Source organism: Gekko japonicus, unplaced genomic scaffold (assembly GCF_001447785.1).
Source record: "Gekko japonicus isolate JY-2015 unplaced genomic scaffold, Gekko_japonicus_V1.1 scaffold2905, whole genome shotgun sequence".
NCBI classification, from domain to species: Eukaryota; Metazoa; Chordata; class Lepidosauria; order Squamata; family Gekkonidae; genus Gekko; species Gekko japonicus.
The window spans coordinates 55,675-66,951 of NW_015164284.1; the positions used below are offsets into that span (position 1 = coordinate 55,675).

The 11,277-nt window shown below is 47.8% G+C and overlaps 1 protein-coding gene across 2 annotated transcripts in view; it reads left to right on the forward strand.

Moving 5' to 3' along the window:
* LPCAT2 (lysophosphatidylcholine acyltransferase 2) overlaps window positions 1-11,277 on the forward strand; it is a 53,290-nt gene that overhangs the window by 2,858 nt on the left and 39,155 nt on the right. The window contains exon 2 of one of the 2 annotated variants that reach the window (XM_015408774.1): window positions 4,803-4,846. The exons of the other annotated variant lie outside the window; for it this stretch is intronic. The gene's annotated coding sequence lies outside the window, so the exon portion shown is untranslated. The remainder of the gene's footprint in view (window positions 1-4,802; window positions 4,847-11,277) is intronic. 2 annotated transcript variants of the gene reach the window in all.

An 11,277-nucleotide genomic window follows, 5' to 3' on the forward strand; every position in this document is an offset into this window, starting at 1 on the left:
CTACAAAGAAAGGTTAAAGCACTTGGGGCTCTTTAGCTTGGAGAAATGACGACTGAGGGGTGACATTATCAAGGATTACAAGATTATGCATGGGATCGAGCAGGTCGAGAAAGAAGTACTTTTCTCCCTCACAATACAAGAACTCATGGGCACTCCATGGAATGTCTGAGCAGTCGGGTTAGAACGGATAAAATGAAGTACTTCTTCACCCAAAGAATGATTAATACATGGAATTCACTGCCACAGGAGGTGGCGGCGGCTACAAGCATGGACTTCTAGTGTCCTGGGCCCACTGGTGGACCTCCTGATGGCACCTGGTATCTTTGGCCACTGTGTGACACAGAGTGTTGGACGGGATGGGCCATTGGCCTGATCCAACATTGGCTTCTTTTATGTTCTTATGTTCACATGAAGCTGCCTTAGCCTGAATCAGAGCATTGCTCCATCCGGGTCAGTATTGTCTACTCAGACTGGCAGCAGCTGTCCAGGGTATTGGGTAGAGAGGTCTTTCACATCACCTACTACCCAGTCCTTTCAGCTGGAGATGCCAGGGATTGAACCAGGGACCTTCTGCGCTCCAAGGTGATGCTCTGCCACTGAGCCACAGCCTGTTCCTACAGAGAGACATAGAAGCTGAAGTCTGATACTGGTTTCCTGTGATACAAAGCTAAAGAAAAAATTGTTCACAAATACCTGGCAAGGTCAAAACGCCACCACCCTTTTGAAATGTTAAATTTCCCAATGACAATTAATTAATCTCATCTATTGGCATGTATGGAGCTGCGGTGGCTCAAGTGGTTAAGACGCTGAACTGCAGGCTGTGGAAGGTCAGTAGTTCAGCAGCTCAAGACCCGAGTTGCCACATGACGGAGTGAGCTCCCGTCTCTAGTTCCAGCTCCTGCCAACCCAGCAGTTCGAAAGCAAGAAATTGCAAGTAGATAAATAGGTACCACTTCGGTGGGAAGGGAACAGCGTTCCGTGCGCCTTGGTGTTTAGTCATGCCGGCCACATGACCACGGAAACGTCTTCGGACAGCGCTGGCTCTTCGGCTTTGAAACAGAGATGAGCACCGCAGCCCTAGAGTCGGACTCGACTGGCTTTCGAGCAAGGGAACCTTTACCTTTACCCTTTTATTGGCATTTAGAATATCATTTACTCTCTTAAAGTGAATGCTTTAAAAACATTTAACCAATATGAGATTGGTCACTTGAACAGCGGCTGTTTATTGACCAGTCCAGCAACCAAAGCAGATGTGTCACCCGCTTTATGGTTGAGTGTGTTCTCGTAGTGTCATATAGATTACTGTCCCTTCCAGATTTTCTTAAAATGGAGAACTTGGCTCTAAAGGTTTGAGTGCATGACCGTGTCCTGTGATACCTTTGACATCTTAAGTTTCAGAAACCGCTAGGGCACACTTCCTGTTCTTTTTATTGGTCATGTGCTAGTACAGGATGTGGCTTTTGTAATAGTGGAATGGACATTCAAAAAAACCCAGACTCCTCTTTCCGTACCTCTCGCAGCTTGGGAGGGAGGCTGTGTCTCTTTAGGTAGAGCCTCTGCCTGGCATGCAGAACGAATCTCCAGTTGAAAGGATCAGGGGGGAGATGATGTGAAAGATCTCCAACTGAGATTCTGGAGAGCCACTGTCAGTCGGAGTAGATTCTACTGACCATGCTGGGCCAGTGGTCTGATTCGTGATGGGCCGCTTCATGCGCGACGCACAGAATGTTTAAATTTGCAGTAACTTTTTTTGTTCCATTCTAAATGGAAGTGTCATATCGAAGCTTCCATAGCCGTGGGCTTGAGTTCTAATTTTAAGAATCAGACGGTTCTTCCTCAGTCACATGGACATTCTGGCTGTTCGGTGGCTTCCAATCACTAAGAACAGGATTTCCTGTCTCATGTTTTGAGTTGTTAAAATTTGGTTCCAAGCTGTGGTGCTTGCCACATTCCTGTGAAAGTTAGCTGCAAATGTTTCCAGAAAGAAAGAAAGACAGAAAGACAGAAAGACAGAAAGAAAGAAGTATTTTGAATTGGAACCACATGAAACTTTGCTTTCCTGGAAAATGGGCCCTACGTAAATCTAAAAGTAAAGGAGCAAAGGAAAAATAATGTACTAGCTACTAGGTGGGAAAGACGGATAGGAAATGCTTGCTATTAATCTTGTGGGATGGTTGAATTAGCTAATAAGTAGCTGCCCCTAAAGAGAGAGAAAAAGAGAGAGAGACCAATTTTCTCTGAAAACAAGAAATAGTTTCACACCACATGCAAACCTAGTGGTTTTTGTGGTAACACAAACTTAACACAAGAGTCTTGTGGCACCGTGAAGAATTATTTTTGTGGCATAATTTTTTTAAAGTGTTTGTACATGAAACAAGTTTCCTATGGCTTTGTACACACAGCGGTGGGTGTCATTTGGAGGCTGTTCAGCTGACTGAAATACACAGGAAAGTATGAGGTCAGGCCTTTCTGATGGTCGCCAGCCTCCAGGTGGGGCCTGGAGCTCTCCCAGAATTACAAATGATCTCCAAACCACAGAGATCAGCTCCCCTGGAGAAAATGGCTGCTTTGGAGTGTGGACTCTACGGCATTGTACCCCACTGAGGTCCCTCCTTTCCCCAAACCCCTTGCTGTCCAGGCTCCACCCCCAAATCTCCCTACCCGGAGTTGGCAGCCCTATTCAGGACTGTCTCACAATAGATTTGCAGATTGGGAGGCATTGTTTGAATGGCTTCCCATGTCATAAAGTCAAGGGTAAAGGTGGATTTTTTCCCAGGCGCAGGATTCCCCATTCCTGTATGAAAGGAAGCATTCGGAGTATGAGTCCTATTTGTTCGTCTGGACTCTGTCATTGTCACGGGGGGGAATTAAAGGCAGCAGTTCTGGTTGCTGTCTGAGGCTGATTCTGCATTGGGTTTTCCCTCCGTTGTTTTACGAAACCCGCGTTGAAACAGAAATTCCCCTCTGCATTGCATGCTGCTTTCACTTCCTTTGATCATTGGATTTTATGGTCGCCTCCACACTCCATGCTGCTTTCGCTTCCTTTGATCATCGGATTTTATGGTACCTTCTTGTCCGGTCCAACCGACTTTGGGGTTCGCTTCAGTAGATAAGTTTGTAGCTAGCCAGGAGACAGGAACTCTCAGCACACAGCAAATATCTTTAAGAGGCTTATTTCATTTAATTGAATAAAAACATTCAAACACTCAGGATGTATGCAGTGCAGAAATCATCCAAGCTATGAGCAGTTGGCAGTAAGACATTTGAATGCAAAGGTACATTGGCAATTCTAAAAAGGGAAGCTGCAGCTTCTTATACGACAAGTCCTCATAGACAGTTCAGTAGTAAATCACCATAGAACAGAATCCAGTTCCATCTCCAGAGGCAGCGTATCAACTCGATGTCCAAGGATACTCTGGTGCCTCCTGAAAGGTTAATCAGCATCTAACAACCTGGGCTACTGCCACTCCCTTGAGATAACCAAGCCTTGTGGCTGCCGGCAATTACCCCCACCAGGCTACCTTCCTCCTCCAAGGATGGATCCTGTCAAACTCATGGCCCCCTTCCAATCATCAGGGCTTAGCAAATTATAGGCTCGTTCAGCCCTCATCCCTTACACTTCTGCATAGATTTTTGGCCATTCAGGGGTGACTTTGCAGTCAGTACGGCATTGCCATGAGGTATTTGAATGTGGTTTTGTGCTGCACCTTCTCCTCAGTGTTGAGAAAATGTGGAGCGAGCGCTAGATGCAGAATCGCCCCGGACTCCAGAATGAATGTGCTTACAGGGGGGCAGGGAGGGAGTTAGTGCATTTGTTCCGAAGGATCACAGGTCTGCCTTTTGACTCTTTTTCTTTCTTTCAGAAACAATTTATTAGGATATATTATTAGTTAAAACATACAACATATTCTTTTTTGTTATACATCCTTTCTTCTCCCCCCCCCCCTCGGCTTCCCACAGTGCTCGAACCTCCAGCCCATATCTTAGTTCTTTTCTATTTTCCACTTATCTTCTATTTATAGTCTACCGGTACTGTTTCTTTCTACTAGTATTTTCTCTTAATTAACTTTCATCTAATAACATTAACTTTTCAATAATTGTCAAAGCAAATTAAATTGTCCTTTACATCCCAATATTTTTCTAGATACTCTTTAAAGTCTTTCCAATCTGCATAGAATTCTTCTGCCTCAAGGTTCTTAAGTTTCCTTGTCATTTTGTCCATTTCAACCATGAATATTAATTTCTTTATCCATTCCCCAATTTCCGGGATTCAGTCTTGTTTCCAACACTGTGCATAGGTCATTCTAGCAGTTGTAATCATATTGTAATCATCAATGTTCTTTTCTGCACATTAACTTCTTCCATTTTAAGTCCCAACAGCAATATTTCAGGTTATTTTTTAAAGTTCCATTTTATAATTTTTCCATTTCTTTATGTATCTCAGCCCAATAACTTCTTGCCTTGTCACATGGCCACCACATATGATAAAAGGAGCATTCCATTTTTTTACACTTCCAACATTTGTTTGACATATAGGTCTGCCTTTTGACTCTTGAACGGGGGTATTTGCTCTGAGCAGGTCAAACCTGTTATTAGGAGGAAGTAAATCAACTGTACTTGTTGCTTTAGAACAGGGCTGTGTCCTTTGTTCCAGAGTGCAGGATTCTAGGTTCCTGCAAATTCATGCACCCGTCTTAATACCACAACAATTATTTCACTGTCTCGCGGTGTCAGCAGTGTGCAGACTGGGGGTTTTTTTGTTGTTTTTTTTTAAAGAGCCTCTGCTTTCTCTTTTTTTAAAGGTCAGTTTAGAGATTTCATTGAAGTTTCTTCATTTGGAAGCAAGGTAATAATCTTTTGCTTACTAGGCTGCATCCGCATGGGGGTGTGGAAACAAGGGGGGGTGGAAGTGGACAGGAACAATGTCCACACTAAGACTGCCAAATCCGGGTTAGGGAAATTCCTGGAGAAGTGTCGGGGGCACAGAGTAGGGAGCAGTGTTCCCTCTAAGCTGAGTTAGTGTGAGCTGGCTCACAGTTTTTTAGCCTCCAGCTCACACATTTTTGTCTCGGCTCAGGAAGGATGGCTCCAGAGCAAACTAATTTATGCAGCGGCCCAATCGCTCACTCACAACTTTAATGCCAGGAGCTCACAAAGTAGGATTTTTGCTCACAAGACTCCACAGCTTAGAGGGAACATTGGTGGGGAGGGACCTCAGCAGGCTAGAATACCATAGAGTCCCTCTTCCAAAGCAGCCATTTTCTCCAGGGGAACTGAGCTCTGGTCTGGAGAGCAGTTGTAATTCCAGGAGATCTCCAAGCCTCGCCTGGAGGTTGGCAACCCTGGCCCGGGCACCTGTCGCCATGGCATTCACTGCTACTGTGCTCCCTTTCTCTTGTTGGCCACCATTTTGTGGTGGGAGGGTGGTTCTCCCAGGTCCTAGCCCAGCTTTCTGACCACTATACCACACTCTCCCTCTCTCTGTGAGTTCTGTAACCAGTGCTGTCAGCTGTATATAAAAGCCTGGTCTGTTGCTAGACTTCTATAAGAACTGGAGCCTCTTCAATGTGTCATTTCAGCTGTCAGTTTGTGGCAGAAGACGTGTGATATATTCCCCTTGGGTCGGTCACACGTTCTTTCAGAGCTGTTCGCTCAAGAGCAGTTTCTCTCAGAGCTCTCTCAGGCCTCCCTCCCTCCCAGGGTGTCTGTTGTGGAGAGGGGAAGGAGATTGGAAGCCGCTCTGAGGCTGCGGTCACACGGCGCATTAGGCACGCTAGAGAGACGGAAGATAGGCGGATTTTCCGGGCGCGATCTCACCGCCACATCTGGGAAGTGTAGAGCTCCCGTGGCTCACCCGAGGCTTCACTCCGGAGATGCGCTGTAAAAAACTAGTACCTCTCCGAGGTACTAGTTTCCGGAAACCGCAGGGCATGGGCAGGCGTCTGATTGCGTTTCCGGTGGTAGTTCCGGCGCCCGCCCATGTCCCCTCACAAAAAGGGTTTTTTCCCCCAAGTCTCCACGGATCCGCACAAGCAACCAACGGAGCATGCGCACACTTTAGTTTAAAAAAAAAACACAACCCCATTTGCCCCACGGCCCCGCTTCTTTGCAGCGCCGCAGGATTGTCCTGTGATTGGCACCTCCCCCCTAACCACGGGACCTCCACGGGACGTCTGCGCGCTCAACCGCGCGTTATTTTGCCCCAGGGCAAACAGCCACGCTTCCCCCCACCCCCGCATTTTCTGGCCCGTATGACTCCTTTGGGTAGTGAAGGGCAGGGTATAAATCCAGTCCAATCTCTTCTCTTCTTCAGTCCCAAACGTCTAGGTCAGAAATCTGCCTTGAGGGTCCGTCCCCCCCCCCCCATGCTGTAGTTATAAAAACACTCACTAGGCAAACTAGGCGATCGCCTAGAGCAGGCCGGCCCTTAGGGGCGCCAAACTGCACCCAGCCCTGTACTCTGAGTTTCTTGATTATTTGTGTTTTTCATTCTTCCTAAAATGCATTTATTTTTGAAAAATGGCAGGCGCAAGGGGGGGGGGCGCCAGAAGGGATCCTTGCCTAGGGTGCAAAATAAGCTGGGGCCCGCCCTGCCTCTTCCATTTCTCTGTTCCATAGACGTGTCTTCTGTGAAAGAGCTTTGCTGCTTTCGCTGCAGGTCTTTAAAGTTGTATCTTCCAGGGACGCCAATTGGCCTCTTATCTGATCTGGCCTTAAAGCAAAGCTTTGAGTCCTTGTCCCACCCTGGGATCATCTTTCTGTTTTGCACCTGTTTGGAAGGTTGGAAGGGAGTTTTGATTCTCTGCTTCTAATGTTCCTTTACATGTATAGCGGGGAAATGACTTCCAAGTTCCCAGAGCGGATGCTTTTGTTACCAAGAACTAGAAACCTCATTGTTCTGCCCTCATCCCCTCTGGCCTTGGGGTCTGCTGAACGGACTCTGGGGAGACCACCCAAAGTTACTATGTCAAGAGTTGAGGGGAAAGGAGAGCCAGTTTGGTGTAGTGGTTAGGAGCGCGGAGTCTGATCTGGGAGAACCGGGTTTGATTCCCCACTCATCCACATGCAGCTGCTGGTATGACCTTGGGTCAGTCACAAGTTCTCTCAGAGCATTTTGAACATCTCGGGTTTGAAGTGTTGGGTACTGTGAGACGCTGACAGCTGGGTGAATATACCCTAAATATGAGTTGTATTTTCTCACCTTGGGCAGAGGGAAGCTGCAATGGTGAAAACGCTCCTCCATGTAGGGAATGTGGTTATCACTGTTGGCCAGGCCTATACTTCAATATTTAACAACACCTGTACTTGACCCATCTGATGTATGTACTGCAAACGTGATGTTGTTTGCATTTGAGGATTCTCAAATATTTACATTCAATATGTCTCTTGGTTTCTTCACTGCCTTATGCCTTGTGGTTAACAGTGTGGACGCTAATCTGGGAGAACCGGGTTTGGTTCCCCACTCCTCCACCTGCAGCTGCTGGTGTGACCTTGGGTCGGTCATAAGTTCTTTCAGAGCTGTTCTCTCAAGGGCAGTTCTCGAGAGAGAGCTCTCTCAGCCCCACCGACCTCACAGGGTGTCTGTTGTGGGGAGGGGAAGGGAAAGGAGACTGTAAGCTGCTCTGAGACTCCTTTGGGTAGGCGTAATCTTCGTGGGGGCGGTGGGGCGTTAGCCCCCGCCGAAATTTTCAGGAAGGTGCTCAGCCTCCCTCGGGAGCCACCCTTGCTCCTAGCAAAGCAATGCCTCTGGCCCAGCCCCAGCCCCCCCCCCCGGGAAATCGGAAAGCATACGGGGTATAAATTCAGTCTCCTCCTCTTCTTTCTAGAGCCAGTTCTCAGTCAGCAGTGAGTCACGGAAGGCCATACCCTGCCACGAATTTTGTTAGTCTTTAAGGTGCCACTGGACTCTTGCTCTTTTTTACTGCAGTAGAGGAAGTTATTTTGCATGTGATTTGGCAGTTGGTCAAGAGATTAGATAACCGGGGAGACATTTCCTGAGAAGGCTCGTTCCCGCAACCTGATGAAAAACTTCAAGGGATAAGCAGTATGAGACTTCTGCCTGGTTTGCCCGTGTGTTGTCACTGAACACTTGTTGGCTGTTAGCAGAATGTGTGAACTGAACTGACTCTCTTGGCCGATGTCTTATTTAGGGTTGGCCATCAGTGGGGGATGAGGGGAGTACGGTTGCCAGATCTAGGCTGGAGATTTGGGGGTGGAGCCCGGTGTTCCCTCTAAGATGAGTTAGTGTGAGCTAGCTCACAGTTTTTTAGCTTCTGGCTCACACAGAGCCAGCAGTCCCTTTTAGTTTATCTCAGGGGAGCGCTCGTTTTAGTCCCCCCCCCACCTCTGTAATATATCCTGTTTTGCTGGAAGAGCCAGCTTTGAGTCCAACAGCACCTTCAAGACCAACCAGATTTCAACAGTCAAAGCTCAGACTCCATCGGATATAGGGTTGCCAAGTAGTACTCACCTCTGGAGTGGGAGACTCCCAGGTGGATCCTGGAGCGCGCGTGCAAAGCGCGTGCGCACCGCATGCACGTCACTAGGAAGTGACGTTATGACGCCGGGCACGCTGGGGGCGGGGCCACAACCATACAAGGGAAAACCATAGAGTTTTCCCTTGATTGATGCAGTAGCCAAATGGCTCGCTCACAACTTTAATGCCAGTCGCTCACAAAGTAGAATTTTTGCTCACCAGACTCCACAGCATAGAGCGAACATTGGTGGAGCCTGGGGTCTGATGCCATAGAGTCCACCCTCCAAAGCATCCATTTTATCCAAGGGAATAAATACCTGTAGCCTGGAGATGAGCTATCATTCCGGGGGATCCCCAGGCCTCTCCTGGAGGCTGGCATCCCTAGTTGTATTGAAGGGGGATGAGGCCGTTCAGATAGCCCAGTTTCAGATCTAAACATGCTGCCCACCAAAGAGAGCAGAGAACTGCTTCTCCCTCATTCGCAATACTAAAACTTACCGGCACCCAATGAAATTGATGAGCAATAGATTCAGGCTGGACTAAAGAAAGTACTTTATTTAGTGAAGTCAACAGGTAGTCCGCTTAGGACTTTTTTTCAAAGCAACTATAACTAACTTATAGATAGGGTCGCCAGGTCTGGGTTGGAAAATACCTGGAGACTTTTGGGGGTGGAGCCAGGAGGGGGCGGGGCTTGGGGAGGGGAGGGGGCTCAGCATGGTACAAGGCCACAGAGTCCACCCTCCAAAGCAGCCATTTTCTCCAGGAGAGCTGATCTCTGTCAGCTGGAGATCAGTTGCAAAAGCCACTCTGGGACTCCTTTGGGTAGTGAAGGGCAGGGTATAAATCCAATCTCTTCTCTCTTCCTCGTCTACACTCTTGGGCAGATGTGACAGTGTGAGGCAGATGGCAGGAGATGCCGTGTGTAGATGCCATTCCCGTCCATCCCCAAGCTATTTATTGCACTGGCTAGGCTGCATAGACATCCCTGTGTGGGTGCAGCCTGTAGGAGAAGGTCGTGAATGAATAGAGGGAGCTGGACGTTCCAGCAAACAATGCACGCCCGATGCTCTCTACGCAATATGGTAATAAACAGACCAGCAGGAGATTTCAGACACAGGGCGAATCTGCATCTGGCATTCGCGCCACATTTTCTCAACCCTGAGGGAAAGGTGCGGCTCAAAACCACATTCAGATATCCCGGGGCAAGGCCATGCTGACTGTGTAATCGCCCCTGAACAGCCATAAATCTATGCAGAAGGTACCGTAAAACCCGATGATCAAAGAAAGTGAAAGCGGCATGCAGTGTAGAGGGTGCCATAAAACCCGATGATCAAAGAAAGTCAAAGCGGCATGCAGTGTAGAGGGTGCCATAAAACCCGATGATCAAAGAAAGTCAAAGCGGCATGCAGTGTAGAGGGTGCCATAAAACCCGATGATCAAAGAAAGTCAAAGCGGCATGCAGTGTAGAGGGTGCCATAAAACCCGATGATCAAAGAAAGTCAAAGCGGCATGCAGTGTAGAGGGTGCCATAAAACCCGATGATCAAAGAAAGTCAAAGCGGCATGCAGTGTAGAGGGTGCCATAAAACCCGATGATCAAAGAAAGTCAAAGCGGCATGCAGTGTAGAGGGTGCCATAAAACCCGATGATCAAAGAAAGTCAAAGCGGCATGCAGTGTAGAGGGTGCCATAAAACCCGATGATCAAAGAAAGTCAAAGCGGCATGCAGTGTAGAGGGTGCCATAAAACCCGATGATCAAAGAAAGTCAAAGCGGCATGCAGTGTAGAGGGTGCCATAAAACCCGATGATCAAAGAAAGTGGAAGCGGCCTGCAGTGCAGAGGGGGATTTCTGTTCCAAGGTGGGTTTGGTAAAACAACGGAGGGGAAAGCCAATGCAGAATCGCCCAGAATGGTACTCCTTCAGAAACAAGGCTGGCTCATATGGTGACAGCAGCAAGAACACTATATGTCAAATACTGGAGAAAAAGTGAAACCCCCTTCAAAGGAAGAAGTTATAAATAAAATACTGGAAACAGCAGAGATGGACACTTTAACCTGAATTTTGAGAGGAAATAACAAAGATGTTGAGAACACATGGCCAAAGTTTTATAAATGGCTAGAAGAACATAGAAGAAGAAGAAGAGATTGGATTTATACCCCGCTCCTCACTACCCAAAGGGGTCTCAGAGTGACTTACAAATTCCTTTCCCTTCCCCTCTCCACAACAGACACCCTGTGAGCAGTGTTCCCTCTAAGCCGAGTTAGTGTGAGCCAGCTCACAGTTTTGTAGCCTCCGGCTCACACATTTTTGTCTCAGCTCAGGAAGGAGGGCTCCAGAGCAAACGGATTTATGCAGGAGCCAAATTGCTCGCTCACAACTTTAATGCCAGTAGCTCACAAAGTAGAATTTTTGCTCACAAGACTCCACAGCTTAGAGGGAACATTGCCTGTGAGGTCGGTGGGGCTGAGAGAGCTCTGAGAGAACTGTCCTTGAGAGAACAGCTCTGACAGAACTATGGCTTGCCCAAGGTCATCCAGGAGCTGCAAGTGGAGGGGTGGGGAATCAAACCCGGGTCTCCCAGATTAGAATCCACGCACTTAACCACTACACCAAACTGGTTCTCTCACTGGTCTTGCATAGAATATGAAACTCTCAGACCTATAACCGAAACAAAAAGAAATAAGAACCATATATATATCTAACAAGAGAGGAGACCCGCAAAACTCGCGGGGGGCGGGGGAGCTCTGCAATCAGCAGACGGAGGAGGAAGCAGGAGCAGGTGAGCTCTCCCCCCCCCTCCT